Source organism: Dendrobates tinctorius, unplaced genomic scaffold (genome assembly GCF_039654945.1).
Source record: "Dendrobates tinctorius isolate UK_male_01 unplaced genomic scaffold, ASM3965494v1 ptg000051l, whole genome shotgun sequence".
NCBI classification, from domain to species: domain Eukaryota; kingdom Metazoa; phylum Chordata; class Amphibia; order Anura; family Dendrobatidae; genus Dendrobates; species Dendrobates tinctorius.
The window spans coordinates 24,834,987-24,856,371 of NW_027361719.1; the positions used below are offsets into that span (position 1 = coordinate 24,834,987).

General features: G+C 44.8%; 1 protein-coding gene across 3 annotated transcripts in view; it reads right to left on the reverse strand.

The window, feature by feature from the left end:
- Nucleotides 1-21,385, reverse strand: part of LOC141091337 (retinol dehydrogenase 7-like) — a 123,886-nt gene that overhangs the window by 69,152 nt on the left and 33,349 nt on the right. For 2 of the 3 annotated variants that reach the window (XM_073576866.1, XM_073576869.1), the window contains exon 1: nt 16,072-16,243. The gene's annotated coding sequence lies outside the window, so the exon portion shown is untranslated. Of the gene's footprint in view, nt 1-16,071; nt 16,244-21,385 lie in introns of those variants that run through there. The other variant, XM_073576867.1, reaches the window with a different exon arrangement.

Here is a 21,385-nt window from a genome sequence, read left to right on the forward strand (position 1 = left end):
AGATACCGCACCAAAAAATATGTTATTTTTTTTTGTTTTTTTGGGCCTAAATAATGCTTTATGTCAGCCAAACTCACAGCCAGGCCAAAAAGAGAAAAAGCTGAAATCTGGCAACACTTTCACCACGCACAAATAACAGCTGGCACGAAGATACCGCACCAAGAAATGGGTGTACTTTTTTTTGTTTTTGTGGACTAAATAAGGCTTTATTTCAGCAACATTACAAGCGAGAAAGAGAAAAAAGCCATAAACTGACAACACTTTCACCAAGCACAGATAACAGCTGTATCGAATATACCGCACCAAAAAATGCGTTCACTGTTTTGTTTTTGTGGCCACTAAATACTGCTTTATTTACGCAAAAAAGCAGCCAGGGAAAACACAGAAAAAAGCCGTAAACTGGCCAAAGTTTCACCACGCACAAATAACAGCTGGTTATGAAGATACCGCACCCAAAAATGATTTTTTGGGGGGGCAAAAATAGTGCTTTATGTCAGCCAAACTCACAGTCAGGCAAAAAGGAGAAACAAAAGCTGCAATCTGGCAACAATTTCATCATGCACAGATAACAGCTGGCACATAAATATACACTGCATCCAAAAAGTAGGTGTTTTTTTTTTGGGGGGGGGTTTGGCCCTAAAAACTGCTTGATTTCATCAAAAATAACAGTCAGGCAAAAAAGAGAAAAAAGATATAAACTGACCAAACTTTCAGCATGCACAGATATGATATATGCAATGCTCTATATACACACATACAGTGCCTGCAGGCCTTGCACTGATGTGTATACCGTGATGTACACTCCTCTGTCTGCCTAACACTGGAACCTATATACTTCAGAATTAGTCCTTAGAAGGCCTGTTGGTGTAGCTGGATGTGAGTATTTAGGGTGCTAGACCCCACACTAACTAATAAATCCCCAATTCTGACCCTATCAAGGCAGCCGCTCTTCCTACACTCTCTGAGTCCGAAGCTGAATACGCCGAGCAGTGCAGTGTCCGGTCCCTTATACCCCTGATGATGCTGTGCGGCCAGCTAATCACTGCTCAACCACCGGGCGAGTAACAAGTAGTGGCGAGCACGTTCGCTCATCGCTACTCCCAAAAGATTGCAGTAAGGCTCGGTTCACATTTATCCTGCTCTCTGTGCTGAGCACTTACATCAGGGTTTCCATGTAAATCTCTGAAATACAAGAGTCAGACGGAACCCCCAGTGAAAGATTCCCTATAATGAGACAGATGAAGGCATTGTGGCCACTATCTGACCTGTGATCCAGCGATTTCCACTTTTTTATTAGGAGTGCATTAAAGCACGGCTCACCACAGTTTTGTTCACTTCTCAAAAAAAAGGACAATGCTGAACATGCCAGACAGAGTTCAGAGTAACTCTGCTGCCTCGTTATAGTGAGTAAATCCCTTGGGGGTCCCATCTGAATTACGTCGCTTGGAGATTTAAAGGGAAACCACACTGTAAGGACACAGTGTAGAATGCCAAACAAATGTGATCCAAAAGTCCCCACTCTGGTCCATCATCTGTTAACGGAAATATAGGGGCTTTCACATTACTGGTAGCACAAAGGCTCTGGAAAAGTGAAATGATCCCAGCCCCTCAAAAGAAATTCAGCATGTTTGGCATATCTGTAGTGATGAAAGCCTACCTAATTTACTGGTACATAAGCTGAGCACAATGTTACTCAGCAACATCCACTTCTGCTAGTTTCTGGAAAACACCCATGTACTCAAAATCGTCATTACACCTGTAGATAAATTCCCAAAGGGGTATAATTTCCAAAATGGGGTCACTTGAGGGGGGATTCTGCTCTTCTAGCACTTATTGGCTCTGTATATTGAGTCCGCAAACTATTATAGAACTATTATAGAAAATTCTGCGCTCCTGAATGCCTCCTGAGTAACAGCACTGCTTAGCTTTCCGGTGAGACTAAGGAGGGACTGATCACTTTTTACCATTACCGCTTAGTCCCTCCCGAGTCTCGTTGTATGGCTAAGCAGTACTGTACAGCCATATTTCTACATTCAGCAGAATTTGTGTGACAAATTTTGTTGCCATTTTTATCCATTTCCCAGTGAGAAAATGTAAAATCTGAGGCTAAAACAAAATTTTTGTGGTAAAAATGTTATTTTTTTCTTCATTGCCCAATGGTATAAAATTTAGTGACCCACCTGTGGTGTCAATATGATCAGTGCACCCCTAGGTGAATTCATTGAGAGGGGTAGTTTGTAAATTGGGGTGCCATGTGACATGGCACGCTCAAACCAGTGCAGCAAAATGCCTAAACTTTGAACTGTGCCTCAAAAGTAGTTTTGGACCACTTTTGGGGTATTGGCAAACTCAGAAGTAATTGCACAACACATTTTGGGGTCCATTTTCTCGTGCTATCCTTGTGAAAATAAAAGTTTGGGGCTATAATAACATTTTTGTGGGAAAAATGATTTGTTGTTTTTATTTCATGGCTCTACGTTATAAACTTCTTTGAAGCATCTGGGGCTTCAATGTACTTGCCACACATCCACATACATTCATGGAGAGGGTCTTGCTTCCAAAATGTTGTCACTTGTGGGGATTTTCTACTGGTTAGGCACATCAGGGGCTCTCCAAACGAGACCATTCTATCAAAGTCTGTGTTCCAAAACGTCACTCTTTCTTTTCTAAACACTGTCGTGAGCCCAAGCAGTAGTTTATCCCCACATATGGGATATCGGCTTACTCTGGAGAAATTGCACAACAAATTGTATGGTGCAATTTCTCCTGTTACCCTTGTAAAAATGCAAAATTTGAGGCAAAAAAACATTTTTGTGGGGAAAATATGATTTTTTTATTTTCACTGCTCAACGTTATAAACTTCTGTGAAGCACCTGTGGGTTCACCACATATGTAGATAAGTTCCCTCATGGGTCTAGTTTACAAAATGGTGTCGCTTGTTTGCATTTTCCACTGTTTAGCCACATGACGGGCTCTCCAAACGAAACATGGCGTCCGCTAATTATTCCAGCAAATTTTTACACTCAAAGAGTCACATGGTGCTCCTTATCTTTCAAGCCCTACTGTGAGCCCAAAAACTGGGGTATTTGTTGCTTAGGAGAAATTGCACAAAAATTTTTTGTGAGTCCCTTCTTTCTTGTTACCCTTGCAAAAATAAAAAAAATTGGGTCTAAAGTTAAATTTTTGTGACAAAAAGTTAAATGTTCATTTTTTCCTTACACATTCCAAAAATTCCTGTGAAGCACCTGAAGGGTTAATAAACTTCTTGAGGGGTGCAGTTTTTAGAATGGTATTTGGGGTATTTTCTGTCATATAGGCCCCTCAAAGTCACTTCAAATGTGATGTGGTCCCTAAAATAATGGTTTTGTAAATTTTGTTGGAAAAGTGAAAAATCGTTGGTCAACTTTTAACTCTTGTGACTTCCTAACCAAAAACAAAATTATGTTTTAAAAACGTTGCTGCTCTAAAGTGGACATGTGGGAAATATTATTTATTAACTATATGGTGTGACACTACTCTCTGATTTAAGGGCATAAAAAATAAAAGTATAAAATAACAATAAAATAAGCAAAATTTTCTAAGTTTTCGGCAAATTTCCATTTTTTTTAACAAATAAACGCAAGTCATATCGAAGTGGTAAAATTTCTATCATAAAGTACAATATGTCAGAAAAAAAAATGTCAGAATCAGTGGGATCCATTGAAGCGTTCCAGAGTTATTGAGGTACTAGATGGTGGCCCGATTCTAATGCATCAGGTATTCTAGAGTCTCCCTCTCTCCTGCAGATCTCCCGATGGAGGCGTGCGTCGTTCGAATGCGCTGATTGGTTGCGGCCAGCCGGGCGCGACCAATCAGCACCGCGGGACTTCCGTTACAGACAGACAGAATAAGACGATTATATAGTAGATTACCTCATAAAGTGACATTGGTCAGAATTGTAAAGATTGGCCTGGTCATTTATAAGTTAACAGCCTTGGGGGTAAAGGGGTCAAATGTAACTATTAACCCCTTAACCCCCAAGGGTGGTTTGCACATTCATGACCGGGCCAATTTTTACAATTCTGACCACTGTCTTTTTATGAGGTAATAAATCTGGAATGCTTCCATGGATCCTGGTGATTCTGGCACTGTTTTCTCATGACATATTGTACTTCATGCTAGTGGTAAAATTTCAATCATATAACTTGCGTTTATTTGTGAAAAAAACAGAAATTTGGCGAAAATTTTGAAAATTTTGCAATTTTCCAACTTTGAATTTTTCTGCCCTTAAATCACAGAGATACGGCACACAAAAAACTTAATAAGCAACATTTCCCACATGTTTACTTTACATCAGCACAATTTTGGAACCCCAATTTTTTTTTCTTAGGAAGTTATAAGGGTTAAAAGTAGACCAGCGATTTCTCATTTTTGCAACACCATTTTATTTTTAAGGACCACATCACATTTGAAGCCACTTTGAGGGGTCTATATGATAGAAAATACCCAAAAGTGACACCATTCTAAAAACTGCACCCCTTAAGGTGCTAAAAACCACATTCAAGAAGTTTATTAACCCTTCAGGCGCTTCACAGGAATTTTTTGAATATTTAAAAAATATGAACATTTAACTTTTTTTCACAAAAAAATACTTCAGGTTCAATTTTTTTATTTTACCAAGGGTAACAGGAGAAGTTGGACTGCAAAAGTTATTGTGCAGTATGTCCTGAGTACGCTGATACCTGATATGTGGGAGGGAACCACTGTTTCGGCACATGGCAGAGCTCAGAAGGGAAGGAACGCCGTTTGACTTTTTCAATGCAAAATTGGCTAGAATTCAGATCGGACGCCATGTCACGTTTGGAGAGTCCCTAATGTACCTAAACAGTGGAAACCCCCCAAAAGTGACCCCATTTTGGAAACTAGACCCCTCAAGGAACTTATCTAGATATGTGGTGAGAACTTTGAACCAATAAGGGCTTCACAGAAGTTTATAACGTACAGCGGTACAATTAAAAAATCATTTTTTTCCACAAAAATGATCTTTTCACCCCCAATTTTTATTTTCCCAAGGGTAACAGGACCCTAAAAGTTATTGTGCAATTTGTCCTGAGTATGCTGATACCCCATATGTGGGTGTAAACGACTATTTGGGCTCATGGCAGAGCTCAGAAGGGAAGTAGCGCCATTTGACTTTTTTGGCTGGAATTGAGATCGGACACCATGTCGCGATTGGAAAACCCCTGATGTACCAAAACAGTGGAAACCCCCCACAAATGACACCATTTTGGAAACTAGACCCCCCCAAGGAACTTATCTAGATGTGTGGTGAGAACTTTGAACCCCCAAGGGCTTCACAGAAGTTTATAACATACAGCCATACAATTAAAAAATCTTATTTTTTCCACAAACATGATCTTTTAGTCACCAATTTTTTTATTTTCCCAAGGGTACCAGGAGAAATTGGACCCCAAAAGTTTTTGTCCTGAGTACACTATACCCCATATGTGGGAGAAAACTACTGTATGGGCACACGTCGGGGCTTGGAAGGGAAGTAGTGACTTTGATGGAATGGTCTGTGGGTGTCATGTTGCTTTTGGAGAGCCCCTGATGTACCTAAACAGTGGAAACCCCCCACAAGTGGCCCCATTTTGGAAACTAGACCCCCTAAGGAACTTATCTAGATGTGTGGTGAGCACTTTGAACCCCCCCAGTGCTTCACAGAAGTTTATAACGACCGGATGTGAAAATAAAAAAATCGTATTTTTCAACAAACATGATCTTTTAGTCCCCATTTTTTTTATTTTCCCAAGGGTACCAGGAGAAATTGGACCCCAAATGTTGCTGTCCAATTTGTCCTGAGTACGATGATACCCCAAATGTGGGAGAAAACTACTGTATGGGCACACGTTGGGGCTCGGAAGGGAAGTAGTGACGTTTTGGAATGCAGACTTTGATGGAAAGCTCTGCGGGTGTCATGTTGCCTTTGGAGAGCCCCAAATGAACCTAAACAGTGGAACCCCCCCATAAGTGACATCATTTTGGAAACTAGACCCCCTAACGAACTTATCTAGATGTGTGGTGAGCACTTTGAACCCCCAAGGGCTTCACAGAAGTTTATAATGCCCGGGCATGAAAATAAAAAAATCGTATTTTTTCCACAAACATGATCATTTAGTCCCCAATTTTTTTTATTTTCCCAAGGGTAACAGGAGAAATTGGACCCCAAAAGTTGTTGTCCAATTTGTCCTGAGTACGCTGATACCTCATATGTGGGAGAAAACTACTGTATGGGCACACGTCGGGGCTCGGAAGGGAAGTAGTGAAGTTTTGGAATGCAGACTTTGATGGAATGTTCTGCGGGTGTCATGTGCGTTTGGAGAGCCTCTGATGTGCCTAAACTATTGAAACTCCCCACAAGTGACCCCATTTTGGAAACTAGACCCCCCACAGAACTTATCTAGATGTGTGGTGAGCACTTTGAACCCCCAAGTGCTTCACAGAAGTTTATAACGCCCGGGCATGAAAATAAAAAAATATTTTTTTTCCACAAAAATTATATTTTTGCCCCCAATTTTTTATTTTCCTAAGTGTAACAGGAGAAATTTTACCCCAAAAGTTGTTTTACAATTTGTCCTGAGTACGCTGATACCCTACATGTTGGGGTAAAACACTGTTTGGGCGCATGGCAGAGCTTGGAAGGGAAGGAGCACCATTTGACTTTTTCAGCGCAGAATTGGCTGGAATTGAGATCAGACGCCATGTTGCATTTGGAGAGCACCTGATGTGCAAAACAGTGGACACCCCAATTCTAACTCCAACCCTAACCCCAACACACCCCTAACCCTAATCTCAGCCCTAACCCTAGCCCTAGCCCTAGCCCTAACCCTAATGGGAAAATGGAAATAAATACATATTTTTTATTTTATTATTTTTATTCAGTCGTCCATGACAGCACCACCTGAGAGAGGGGATCCGCCCTTTAGGAACAGGAAACCTACAGATACAAAAAGGGTGGCACCTCTCCCATGCATCAGTTGGTTTCCTGTTCCTAGAGGACAGGACTCTCTACAGATCGTCCGTCATGGAGTCGTCATGAATGCCCAGGCCAGCTGACCGACCCAGGTAGCGAGGGGGTCTCCTACCTCGGTCAGTGCGGGGTCCCTGGAAGCGCCACGGTGGGGCCGGGTAGGTCACCACGGCAGTGGACGAAGCAGGTGGAGCAGGGGTCCGGTGGATACCGTCTCCGGAACGCCAGCACCTGGTAAGTATGCCCCGGGCTTTCCTGCTGCGCTCCCCCGGGTCCGGTCCTCCCGGTCAATGCTGGCCCCTGGCGGCGGTCATGGCGGCGTGCGCGGGGGCTAGGAGGCATTCCGAGTAGGGGCGCCGTGCCAGCTCCTTCGCGCGCGCCCCCGCAAGGCTCTGGTGAGCGGCGGAAGTGACGCGGCGGAAGGAGCGGAGCCGAAAATGCCGATACCGGAAGTCGGTGCCGGCCGGCCTCCGATGCGCGCCGCGGGTGCACGCCTGTCCGGGGGGTCGCGCGGCGGCCTGGGTAAGGCGAGGGGGAGGCCGGAGCATGGGGGAGGGAGCGCGCGAGAGGATCCCAGGTGGGTGGTGCTATGGCCAGATACCTGCTGACCCGGACACCAAGAGGCCATATAAGGCAGATGGGGACGCTGCTGGGGTGCTTCCGAAGGCCCCAGCGATGGATACGACGGAAGCCCCCATAGACCAGCAGGACGAGGCGCAGGAGCGCCCGCAAAAACAGGCCACGACAAAACCGCATACGAGTGGCCAGCAGAAGAAGCAGAGACGAACAAGCGACCAAAGCCGCAAAAGTTCCTCCAGGCTAAAGGATCCCCCTGCCTCCCTCCGTGATCCGGTACCTGCTTCAACTGCATGGGTAAGAGATCTCCGTGAATGTACCCTGATGCAGTGTTCCCTTATGTTTTTTTGCAGGGGAAGAAAGCTACGGGAAAACAGAAGCACAGGGAATGTGCCCTCTGTAGTTCCCCCCTACCAGATGGCCACCCTAAAAAATTATGTCAGCCATGCATACGACAGACGGTAGGGGTTAATAGAGACAGGGAGTCCAGGGATAGATTGTCAGGACCTTATACTCTCCCCCGTTTATGCAGGTAGCGGAAGAGACACCTGACTTCACTTCAAGCCTGAGAGAGATGATCAGGGCAGAAATGAAAGTCTTACCTCAAGGTGAACCTTCTAGGAGAAGAGAGGCTAGTGTTTCAGGCTCGGAGGCCTCAGTCACCCCTAGGAAAGGCGACAACTCCTCGGACTCCTCGGCCTCCTCCTCGTCTTCCTCGGATGAAGACTCTAGCCGGTTCTGCTTCCCCTTAGATCAGATGGACAGATTAGTGAAAGCAATAAGGTCCACCATGGGGGTAGCGGACAAAAAACGGGAACTCTCAGCACAGGACATAATGTTCGGGGGTCTAGACCCCAAAAAATGCAGGGCTTTTCCATTAAACGATAAAGTCCAGAGCCTAATTGACAGAGAATGGAAGAGACCGGAAAAAAGGGGCACCATGCCACCAGCCTTTAAGCGGAGATACCCCTTTGATAACCCGGTAGTAAACAGATGGGATAAAGCCCCGAAACTAGACGCAGCAGTAGCCAAAGCGTCCAAAAAATCCGCCATACCATTTGACGATATGGCCTCCTTGAAAGATCCGCTAGACAAAAAAGCAGATTCTTTTCTTAAAGGGACATGGGAGATGTCAGCAGGCGCATTAAGACCAGCGGTAGCTGCCACCTGTACAGCCAGATCCATGATGGTCTGGCTAGATCAGCTGGATTCCGAGCTAAAAGACAGAGCTTCAAGAACATCTATTCGGAAAAGTTTGCCGATCATTCAGAATGCCGCGGCATTTTTAGCCGATGCTTCAGCAGACTCTGCAAGAATGGCGGCTAAAGCCGCGGGTCTATCTAATGCAGCGCGAAGAGCGCTCTGGTTAAAATGCTGGCCGGGAGATATTCAAGCCCGGTCCCGTCTCTGTTCCATTCCTTGCGAGGGGGAGTATCTATTCGGCCCCGTCTTGGACGAATTATTAGAAAAAGCTGGAGATGACAAAAAGAAATTTCCCAGTCTCCCGAACCCCTCTTACAGACAAACCTTTACTAGGAAAGGTTTTTTCCGGAGAAGGCCGTCCAGAGATCAGGCCAGATGGGATTAGAAAAAAAGGAAATGTACAGGATTCTTGTTTGGAGGGGGGCGCCAGGAAAGTCCAGCTCGGGATACGAAAAAGCCGCCCCAATGACTAGTTGCCCCGGTAGGAGGGAGACTAGCTGCCTTCTACCCATCCTGGTCTCTGATCTCTAATAGCAGCTGGATATTGGGGATAATAGCCGTGGGACTACGACTAGAGTTTTCTAGGGTTCCCCTTGATCAATTTAAAATCACCCCACTCAGGTCTTCTACTTCAGAACAAGCTGCCCTGGAGGCCGAGGTTCATGACCTGTGCGGCAAGAAAGTCCTAATAGAGGTTCCAGAGGAAGAATGGGGGAAGGGATTCTACTCCCCTCTGTTCCTGGTCCGCAAACCAGACAGCTCCTTTAGGACGATAATAAACCTTAAGGCCCTCAACAAGTTTCTGGTCATACGTCCGTTTAAAATGGAAACAATTAAATCTACAATAAAATTGCTGTTCCAAAACTGCTTTATAGTGGTGTTAGATTTAAAAGACGCATACTACCATATACCCATCCATGCAGCCCATCAGCGGTTTCTCAGAGTGGCGGTTCAGTTGGATGGGTCAATTCGACATTTCCAATATGCGGCCCTCCCCTTTGGAGTGGCAGTCGCTCCCCGAGTATTTACTAAAGTGATAGCGGAGGTCATGGCCCATCTACGTGAATCAGACATTCTGGTGATCCCCTACCTAGACGTTTTTCTTATTGTAGGCAAAACGGCGAATCATTGTTTACAACAGCAACAAAAGGCAATGTCTGCCCTAGAACGGTTAGGATGGATGCTGAACGTCAAAAAATATCGGTTGCAACCAATGAGAGTCCAACAATTCTTGGGCCTAACCCTAGATTCTGAGAAACAGGAATGCCGTCTGCCTCCGGAGAAGCTTGTTCGTCTCCATTATCAGGTTCTGAACGCCTCCAATAACCCCACCATGTCCCTCAGGAAAGCCATGTCCCTTCTAGGCTATCTCTCGGCCTGTATCCCGGCAGTCCAGTGGGCCCAGTTTCATGCAAGGAAACTACAGAGCGAGGTCTTATTACATCAAAAAGTCCTTGGGGGTTACTTGGAGGGACAGCTAACCTTGTCCCGTAACACAAGGGAGTCCCTAGAGTGGTGGTTAGACAAGGATAATTTGTCTAAAGGGGTGCCCTGGGAGTATAACGTAACCCGTATAGTCACCACGGATGCTAGTCCTTCCGGTTGGGGAGCTCATGTGGGTGAAATACTAGTCCAGGACCAATGGCAACATCATCAGTTAGGAATAGAGTTGAGCAATACCGTCCGATACTTCAAAGTATCGGATCGGAATGGATCGGCCGATCTTAAAAAAAAGTATCGGTATCGCCGATTCCGATACCGGAAGTCCCATTCAAGTCTATGGGACTTCCGGTATCGGAATAAGAAAAACCCTATTTTTGCCTTGTACAGCCTCTCTGGGGTCTGGACGGGCCTTTCGGGGGGCTGTGCCGGCCTGCCAGGGGGTCTGTGCAGGCTCCGGTGGTCTGTGCCGGCCTGCCGGGGGGCTCTGACGGCCTGCCGGGGGGGCTGTGCAGGCTCCGGTGGTCTGTGCCGGCCTGCCGGGGGGCTGTGCCGGCCTGCCGGTGGTCTGTGCAGGCTTCGGGGGGCTGTGCCGGTCTGCCGGGGGGCTGTGCCGGCCTGCCGGTGGTCTGTGCAGGCTCCGGGGGGCTGTGACGGCCTGCCGGGGGGGCTGTGCAGGCTCCGGTGGTCTGTGCCGGCCTGCCGGGGGGCTGTGCCGGCCTGCCGGTGGTCTGTGCAGGCTCCGGGGGGCTGTGCCGGCCTGCCGGTGGTCTGTGCAGGCTTCGGGGGTCTGTGCAGGCATCGTCCGATGGGACTACATGTCCCATTGGGCGATGCCTGCTACCATGACAGTGATTGACACAATAGCCAATGATGGGACAGTAGTAGTCCAATCATCCGGCTAATGTGTTGAATGTAAAAAAAAAAAAAAAAAAAAAAATTACATGCTACATACATACAACATGCATACTACATGTTACATACATACTACATATATACTACATGCAACATGCATGCTACATACATGCTACATACTACATACATGCTACATTCATACTACATATATACTACATGCATGCAACATACATACTACATATATACTACATGCATGCAACATACATACTACATATATACTACATGCATGCAACATGCATACTACATATATACTACATGTAACATACATACTACATATATACTACATGCATACTACATACATGCTACATACTACATGCATGCTACATACATACTACATGCATGCTACATACATACTACATGCTACATACATACTACATACATACTACATATATACTACATGCATGCTACATACATACTACATGCTACAACATACTACATATATACTACATGCATGCTACATACATACTACATGCTACATACATACTACATATATACTACATGCATGCTACATACATACTACATGCTACATACATACTACATATATACTACATGCATGCTACATACATACTACATGCTACATACATACTACATATATACTACATGCATGCTACATACAATACATACGTACAATACATACATAGACATACAGTACATATAACATAGAGTAACATACTTACCAATACTTGTCACATTGTTCCCCGAAGCCATTGTCGTGTACGGAATAAATATTAACATAACAAACCACAAAAATACTCACCCATGATCCGAAGCAGTCCACGAGTGTGTCCCACGACGATCTTGGGTAGAGAACTGCAGCATCAGCTGATGCTGCCGCTCTCTACGGGCTGCAGGAATCCAATGACGGAAGGTAGGTATCCTTCCGCACTGTATTCCTCCGCCACATAAAAAAAAGAGTCCCTAGTCTCACTTTATGCCATTGCTGCATGGGAAATTCCCACGCAGCAATGGCATAAAGTGAGACTAGGGACTTTTTTTTTAAGTGGCGGAGGAATACAGTGCGGAAGGATACCTACCTTCCGTCATTGGATTCCTGCAGCCCGTAGAGAGCGGCAGCATCAGCCTGCACAGCCCCCGGGAGAGACCCCCGGAAGGCCCGAAATGACGGCGCATCATGATGCGCACACACCGCGCATCATGATGACGTCAGGCTGTCAATCAACTTTGAACTTCCGATTCCGATACCGACATCCGATATTGAAAAAATATCGGATGTCGGTATCGGAATTCCGATACAGCAAGTATCGGCCGATACCCGATACTTGCGGTATCGGAATGCTCAACACTAGTTAGGAATGTCGTCTAACCTAAAAGAATTGACATCAGCAGAGCAGGCGGCTAAAAAGCTCCTTGTGTATCTACAGGGCCATCACGTGCGAGTGTTCTCCGACAATCAGGTCACCGTGGCATATATCAATCACCAAGGCGGGACTCGTTCCAGACCCCTGATGATTGTAGCAGAGCGGTTGTTCCAACTAGCAGAGCAATACTTTCTATCTTTAACAGCTCTGCATATAAAAGGAAGAGACAACATCACGGCAGACTTTTTAAGCCGCAATCAGCTAAAGCATGGGGAATGGTCCCTAAACACCTCCATATTCAATCTGATTGTACAAAAGTGGGGATATCCAGAGGTAGACCTCTTCGCCACCAGAGACAACAGGAAACTGGAACAATTCTGCTCCCTAAATCCCAGAGAGAATCCTCTGGCGGTAGATGCCTTCCTGATAAAGTGGGACTTCAGACTAGCCTACGCCTTCCCTCCCCTATCTCTTCTACCCCTGGTGATGAGGAAAATCAGGAAAGACAGAGCGAGGGTTATAGTTATCGCTCCATTTTGGCCCAGGAGAGCATGGTTCTCATGCCTCAGGACCATGTCGGTGTCCGATCCTTGGGTTCTGCCGGACATCCCGGATCTCCTGTCCCAGGGCCCAGTCTTCCATCCTCAGGAGGCTGGCCTACATCTGACGGCGTGGAGTTTGACCGGTCATTATTAGAAGAGAAGGGCTTCTCCTCAGACCTAATTAACACCCTACTTAAGAGTAGAAAAATCATTACCACGAAAATTTATGTTAGAATTTGGAAAAAATTCCTTCAAAACTCAGGAGTAGTCGCTGGGGATTCAGCACCTATAATTCAGATATTAGAGTTTCTACAAAGAGGTCTGGACATGGGGCTTTCTACCAGTACCCTTAAAGTACAAGTGTCAGCCTTGGGGGCCCTTTTTAGCTGCAACATCGCTGGTAATTATTGGGTAAGCAGGTTCATTAAGGCGGCAGGTAGATCCAGGCCAATAATGAAGGATAGATTCATGCCGTGGGACTTGAACTTAGTCCTCACTGCTATGACGGAGACCCCATTCGAACCTATCTCGTCGGCTTCCCTAAAAAACCTGTCCCTCAAAGTAGCCTTCCTGGTAGCTCTAACATCAGCCCGCAGAATAAGCGATATCCAGGCATTATCTAGGCGTCCTCCTTATTTACAGTTCAAAGAGGATAGGGTAATACTTAGACCTGATCCAGCGTACTTGCCCAAGGTAGTTTCTAGTTTCCATAGGACGCAGGAGATAGTTCTCCCATCCTTCCTCCCTAATCCAACTAACGAGAAGGAAAAGAAGCTACACACCCTGGATGTTAGGAGAGGCCTCATAGAATATCTGGCAGTCACCGATCCCTGGAAGAAAGATAATGCCCTATTTATCTCTCATCAAGGCCCAGGAAAGGTTGTAGAGCATCGAAAAATACACTAGCCAGATGGATTAGAGAGGCGATTTCAATAGCATACGCCTCAAAGGGCAGGTCGCCACCCGGGAAGCTGAGGGCACATTCCACCAGGGCCATGGCGACCTCATGGGCCGAAAGATCAGAAGTCTCCATTGACCAAATATGTAAGGCGGCTACTTGGTCCTCTCCGAGCACCTTTTATAGTCATTATAGGCTAGACCTGGGTGCTTCCACAGACCTCTCTTTTGGTATAAGGGTGCTGCAGGCTGTAGTCCCTCCCTAAAGCTGATATTACTCTCTGTAAATCTCTCAGGTGGTGCTGTCATGGACGACCGAATAAAGTCTTAGTTACTCACCGGTTAACGGTATTTTTCGGAGTCCATGACAGCACCCGTATATTCCCTCCCTTTAGTTTAATTTGGGTGTGCACGTCTTCCTCTTGTATATGCCCACTGGTGATAAAAGTTTATAATTATAAAGAATGCTGTACATAAACCATGCATTAACCTTGAAAGTCCTCTTGTGCTCTGTAATCTAACTGATGCGTGGGAGAGGTGCCACCCTTTTTGTATCTGTAGGTTTCCTGTTCCTAAAGGGCGGATCCCCTCTCTCAGGTGGTGCTGTCATGGACTCCGAAAAATACCGTTAACCAGTGAGTAACTAAGACTTTCCCTAACTAAGGAGGTGATAACTGGGGGGTTTGATTTACTATTTATGGCGGTTTTTATATTTGGCAGCTGTCACACGCTAAAAGACGCTTTTTATTGTAAAAATAGTTTTTGCATCACCACATATTGAGAGCTTTAATTTTCCCATATTTTGACCCACCGAGTCATGTGAGGTCTTATTTTTTGCGGGACGAGTTGACGCTTTTATTGGTATCATGTTCGGGCATGTGACATCTTTTGATCGCTTTTTATTCCGATTTTTGGGACGCAGAATGAACAAAAACCAGCGTTTCATGAATTTCTTTTGGGGGGTGCGTTTATACCGTTCCACGTGCAGTAAAATTGATAAAGCGGTTTTATTCTTCGGGTCACTACGGTTACAGCGATACCTCATTTAGGTCTTTTTTTATGTTTTGGCGCTTTTATGCAATGAAGACAATTTTATATAAAAAATATTTATTTTTGCATCACTTTATTCTGCGAGCTATAACTTTTTTATTTTTTCACTGATGATGCTGTATGGTGGCTCTTTTTTGTGGGACAAGATGACGTTTTCAGCGGTACCATGCATATTTATATGCGTCTTTTTGATCGCGCGTTATTGCACTTTTTGTTTGGCGGTATGATAATAAATCATTATTTTTTGCTTCGTTTTTTATTTTTATTTCTTAAGGGGTTCGCTAAAGGGGTTAACTAATGGGACAGTTTTTTAGGGCGGGTCGTTACGGATGCGGCGATACCAAATATGTGTACTTTTATTGTTTTTTTTTCTTTTATTTCCAAAAAATGAATTTATTAGGGAATTTTTTTTTTTTTTAATTTATTTAGCGATTTTTTTAAAATTATTTTTACACTTTTTTTTTAACTTTATTACATTGTTCCAGGTGGGAAATCACTGCCCTGTGACAGATCTCTGATCTGATTAGCGATCTGTCACAGGCACTGCACAAGGCTTCCTCCTTGCCTGCGCTTTGCAGGCATGAGGAAGCCAGCTCCCTGCAGGCCCCCGAAGGTCCCCGTCGCCATCTTGGATTCGGGGACCTGCAGGGATGGAGCCCCCCGCAGCAGCGCTGCACATTGCGCTGCTGTGGGGGGCTCAGGAAAGCATGGAGGGAGCCCCCTCCCTGCCGATGCTTCCCTTTAACCCCCGGTGCACTGCGATCGTGTTTGATTGCGGTGTGCAAGGGGTTAACGTGTCGGGGGCGGTCCGTGATCGCCCCTGACACATTGTGCCGGGTGTCAGCTGTTATAATCAGCTGACACCCGGCCGCGATCAGCGGCGCTCACACGTGGGCGCCGCTGATCGCTGGGACGTACTATCCCGTCCCTGGAAATTAAGTCCCAGGGCACATGGACGGGATAGTACGTCACATGACAGAAAGGGGTTAAAAAACTTGAACACTTGAATTTGTTCATTAAAATATATATATATGTTAATACAACTATTCCGAAGAACAAAGAACATGTTTCAAACGACAAACATTTTAACTTCAATTTGAATATATGGCTATATACATACCCCTTTGTTGTCTGCGCTATTGTGGACTAATATCCAATGCTGTTTGGAAGAATAATTCTTCTGGTTTTGAGTCCCAGCAAGTCCTTTCAGCCTTCTCAGGTCCTTACCAGCTCCACACACCCTGTTCACAATCAAGGAAAGGCATGTATTCATCAGATGTGTGCATTGCACATAGAGGGAGCATAAGCACAAAGTGAAACAAGCGGTCAAAGTCCAGCAGCCTAGAAAGATCTTACTTGCATGGTAAAATTCCTTTATTTTTTCAGTTAATCAGTATATACAAGTCACAGGCATAAACGAATTGAGGCACGAAAGGAATTTTTATGTGCAGGTAAGAGCCTGCTATGGTGCTGGACTTTTTCTTGGTTCTTTCACAAGTCCTGTCAGTTCTGTCCATTGTATGAAGCTTTGGAACGATGATCCTCACCTGGGTGCATCATTAGTTTGTCTGCATCATGTTATATAATCAATTGTTAGTAGATTTCTTATCCTCTTTACAACTGCAGCCCATAAATTTATGATGGGTGGTCATGCACGGATAGGGTCCGGGTTCGTGGTGCTAACCATTCCTTCGGACCCTCGACTTCATCAGGACCTGATTGGCTCAGGTCCCGATGATGTCATCACCATGTAATACCACCACTGGCTGTGTTATTTTCTAGATTCTGAGATTAATAGCGATCACGGTATTTCGAAGTTTGTGAGAGGGATTGGGCTTCCTCTCTCATCTACCATTCAAGACAGCCAGAGGTCAAATAATTACCTCCAGATCTGCTGGTTATAGTGACCTGTTAGTCATTCGGCAGCAGGGTCTATCAGGCGATCTGCCAGTGTAAGGCCGGGATCACACATGCATGAAACATGGCCGAGTTTTGCATGTTAATACCCGGCACTGCCGCCGGCACTTGGGAGCGGAGCATCCGGCTGCATGTTTTGCTATGCAGCCGCACGCTCCAATCCGAGTGCTGGCGGCAGTGCCGGGTATTAACATGGGAGACTCGGCCATGTTTCTTGCATGTGTGATCTCGGCCTAAAGATGACAGATCTCATGCATTGCAATAAAAGTGTATAGCAATACATGAAACCCATGATCAGACAAATGAAATTTGAAGTCCCATAGAAAGACAATGTAAAAAAAAAGTAAAAATATTAAAATAAGCAAAAAATATTACCATAATAAATGTGCATTTTTTATATAAACTAAAATGAACAGATAAAGTACACATACTTGGTATTGCTGCGTCTCAATAAACCTGATTTAAACAACCATCACACTTTGTAACCCCTACAGTGAACATCCTTAAAATAATTAAGCAATTAATAAAATGCTGGCATTTATTTTGGGTGTGCTCATCACTAGTATCACCTGAGGTCACAGGAGGGGAGGAGTCAGGGGTCACATGAGCAGGGACCTCAGTATCTGCAGGACGCTGCTGTGCTGTTGTCATGGTGCTGGATGAGGGGAAGTTTATGTGTGGGGTCAGGAGGGGTTTACAGGGTGGATGTAGCAGAGCCGTGTGTATACAAGTTGTACGGAGCGGAGCCATGTGTGTACGAGGTGTGCAGAGTGTGCGTGTACAAGGTGTACGGAGCGGAGCCATGTGTGTATGAGGTGTACGGAGTGGAGCCGTGTGTGTACAAGGTGTATGAAGCGGAGCCATATGTGTATGAGGTGAACGAAGTGGAGCCATGTGTGTACAAGGTGTAAGGAGTGGAGCCGTGTGTATACGAGGTGTATGGAGCGGAGCCGTGTGTACAAGGTTGAGCGGAGCAGAGCCGTGTGTGTACAAGCTGTACGGAGTGGAGCAGTGTGTGTATCGGGTGTGCGGAGCGGAGTTGTGTGTGTACGAGGTGTATGGAGCGGAGCCGCATGTGTACAAGGTGTATGGAGCGGAACCATGTGTGTACTTGGTGTACGGAGTGAAGCCGCATGTGTACGGGGTGTACGAAATTGAGCCCTGTGTGTATGAAGTGTACGGAGCTGAGCCGCTTGTGTAAGGATCGGAACAGAGCCATGTGTGTACGAGGTTTACGGAGTGGAGCCATGTGTGTACTAAGTGGAGCCGTGTGCGCGCGAGGTGTGCGAAGTGGAGCCGTGTGTGTATTAGGTTTACAGAGTGGAGCCATGTGTGTAGTGACTGGAGCCGTGTGTGTGCAAGGTGTATGGAGCAGAGCCATGTGTGTACGAGGCATACAAAGCGGAATCGTGTGTGTATGAGGTGTGCGGAGACGTACGTGTACAAGGTGTATGGTGGGGAGCATTCATACCGCCCAACCGTCCCGGATCCAGCAGGACAGTCCCGATTTTGAGAGTCTGCCCTGCTGTCCCAGCCAGGAGCTTACTTTCCCCCCGGACACAGGAGTTCACGGTGGAGCCATGAGGAGCACTTTAAAACTCGCACATGACGTTCCACCAGAAGTGATGTGCTGGAAGCTGACCGGAAGTGAGGTAATTTTGGGAGGAGATTGTGATGGAACCATGGAGGCACTTCAACGAATGCTTCAGATCCATCACCATGTCCTCCTCCGACAGCGGGATCGCCGTGTAATTGGAGATGCCGGCCATGTGAGCAGATCATGATATGTCCTGCATCGGGAGGCTTAGGTGGGCATTACAATCGGAGCCGGGCTGCTATAGTATATTTATAGACTCTTTTTTTCTTTCTCTCTCTGTTTCTTTCTTTCACTGTTCTTTCTTTCTCTCTGATTTTTTCTCTGTTCTTCCTTTCTCTCTATTTCTTTCTCTCTCTCTGTTCTTTCTTTCCCTCTAATCTTTCTTCTTTTCTCTCTCTAATCTTTCTTTCTTCTTTCTCTCTCTCTGTTCTTTCTTTCTCTCTCTGTTCTTTCTTTCCCCTCTTTCTTTCTCTCTCTGTTCTTTCTTTCTTTCCCTTCTTTCTTTTTTCTTTCTTTCTTTCTCTCTGTTCTTTCTTTCTTTCTCTCTCTGCTCTTTCTTTCCCTTCTTTCTTTATTTCTCTCTCTCTGTTCTTTTTTGTGTCCCCTCTTTATTTATTTTTCTCTGTTCTTTCATTCTTTTCCCTCTTTCTCTCCCTCTGTTCTTTATTTCTTTCTCTCTCTCTGATCTTTCTTTTTTCTTTCCCCTCTTTCTTTCTCTCTGTTCTTTCTTTCCCCTTTCTTTCTCTCTCTGTTCTTTCTTTCGCTCTCTGTTCTTTCTTTCCCTTCTTTCTTTCTCGCTCTCCGTTCTTTCTTTCCCCTTTCTTTCTCTCTCTGTTCTATTATTCTGTCCCCTCTTTCTTTCTCTATCTATTCCTTCTTTCTCTTTCTTTCTTTTTCTCTGTTCTTTCTGTTCTTTCTTTCCCCTTTTATTTTCTCTCTCTCTGTTCTTTTGCTCTCTGTTCTTTCTTCCCCCTCTTTCTTTCTCTCTCTGTTCTTACTTTCGCTTTCTCTCTCTGTTCTTTCTTTCTATCTGTTCTCTCTCTGTTTTTTCTTTCCCCTCTTTCTTTCTCCCTCTGTTCATTCTTCTTTCTCTGTTTTTTTTCTTTCTCTCTCTGTTCTTTCTTTCTCTCTCTCTGTTCTTTCTTTCCCCTTTCTCTCTCAGTTCTTTCTTTCGCTCTCTGTTCTTTCTTATCCCTCTTTCTTTCTCTCTCTCTGTTCTTCCTTTCTCTTTCTTTCTCTGTTCTTTATTTCTCTCTCTGTTCTTTCTTTCCCCTCTTTCTTTCTTTCCCCTCCTTTCTCTCTTTTTGTTCTTTATTCTTTCTCTTTCTTTTCTTTCTTTCTCTCCCTTTGTTCTTTTTTCTGCCCCTCTTTCTTTTTTCTCTGTTCTTTCCCCTCTTTCTTTCTCTCTCTCTGTTCTTTCTATCTCTCTGTTCTTTCTTTCTTACCCCTCTTTCTTTCTCTGTGTTCTTTCTTTCCCTCTCTTTCTCTGTTCTTTCGCTCTGTTCTTTCTCTCTCTCTGTTCTTTCTCTTTCTCTCTCTGTTATTTCTATCTCTCTCTGTTCTTTCTTCCCCTCTTTCTTTCTTTTTTTCATTATTTCCCCTCTTTCTTTCTTTCTTTCTTTCTTTCATTCTTTCCCCTCTTTCTTTCTTTCTTTCTCTCTCTCTCTGTTCTTTCTTCTTTCTCTCTCTGTTCTTTCTTTCTCTCTGTTCTTTCTTTCTTTCTGTTCTTTCTCTCTCTGTTCTTTCATTTTCTCTCCTTTCTTTCTCTTTCTCTCTCTGTTTTCTTTTTTCTCTCTCTCTATTCTTTCTTTTCCTCAGAACCAGTCAGTGTGCCCACAGTACCAGCCACTGTGCCCATAATGCCAGCCACTGTGCCCTCAGTTCCAGTCAGTGGGATCAGCAGTGCTAAATGGGTGCGGTTGGGCGTGGACATGGGTGTGACTAGTTGTGAAATGGGTGTGGCCGGGGCTGGCCTAAAATTTGCCAAGGCAGCGTTGCAGGCGCTGACGCCTTTGTCCCTCTTACCCTTCTTCAAAAGTTGGGAGGTATGATGTTATACTAAGGGGCAGTGCAGATTCAGCATGAGAAAATAATCGCAGCATGCTGTAGGTGCATCCGATAATAGAATCACGCGCCCATACAAGAACAATGGAGAGGATGGAAAAATTAAGTTCTCCAACTTCTTCACACTGGTGCTGGGATTCTGTCATGAGAAAGAATCGGATCACACTCAGATGACACTCAGATCAAACTCTGACAGAGTCTGAGCTGAGTAACCATGCCGCTCAATCAAACTCACAATTGTCCCTAATGATTTGTCAGCTGTTAGTGCTGAGGGCCGCCGCACTCTATCCACAGAGTGGTGACTAGTGTTGAGCGATACCACCCGATATTGAAAAATATCGGATCGGATTGGATCGGCCGATATGAAAAAAGTATCGGGTATCGACGATTCCGATCCCGGAAGTCGCATTCAAGTCAATGGAACAGAAATATCGGAATTAAAAAAAACCCTTTCTTTCCTTGTAGTTTAAATCTACATGAAGAAAAACAACTAAAAGTAATGTAGAATGTATTGGGGGAGGTGGAGGAGACATTAAAGGCGTAGAGGTTTAGCCCAATCAAATGGAATAGCAGGAATAAATTTTTTTTTTAAAGATGTTCGGAGTTACAAAGATATTGACTATGTTAACCTTTTGTATATTTTGTTAGATATGTATGTTTCACTACTTCCATGCTCTTCACCTTCTTTTTTACTTCTCCAACACTTTCTCCTTCATCATCCTCAGCAGCAGCATCTTTTTCATCAACTTCTTCTTCACCTTATTCATCATCTTCTTCTTCTTCACCTTCTTCTTATTATTCTTTTTTTTTACATTCTTCATCTTCTTCCTATTATTCTTTTTTTGTACATTCTTCA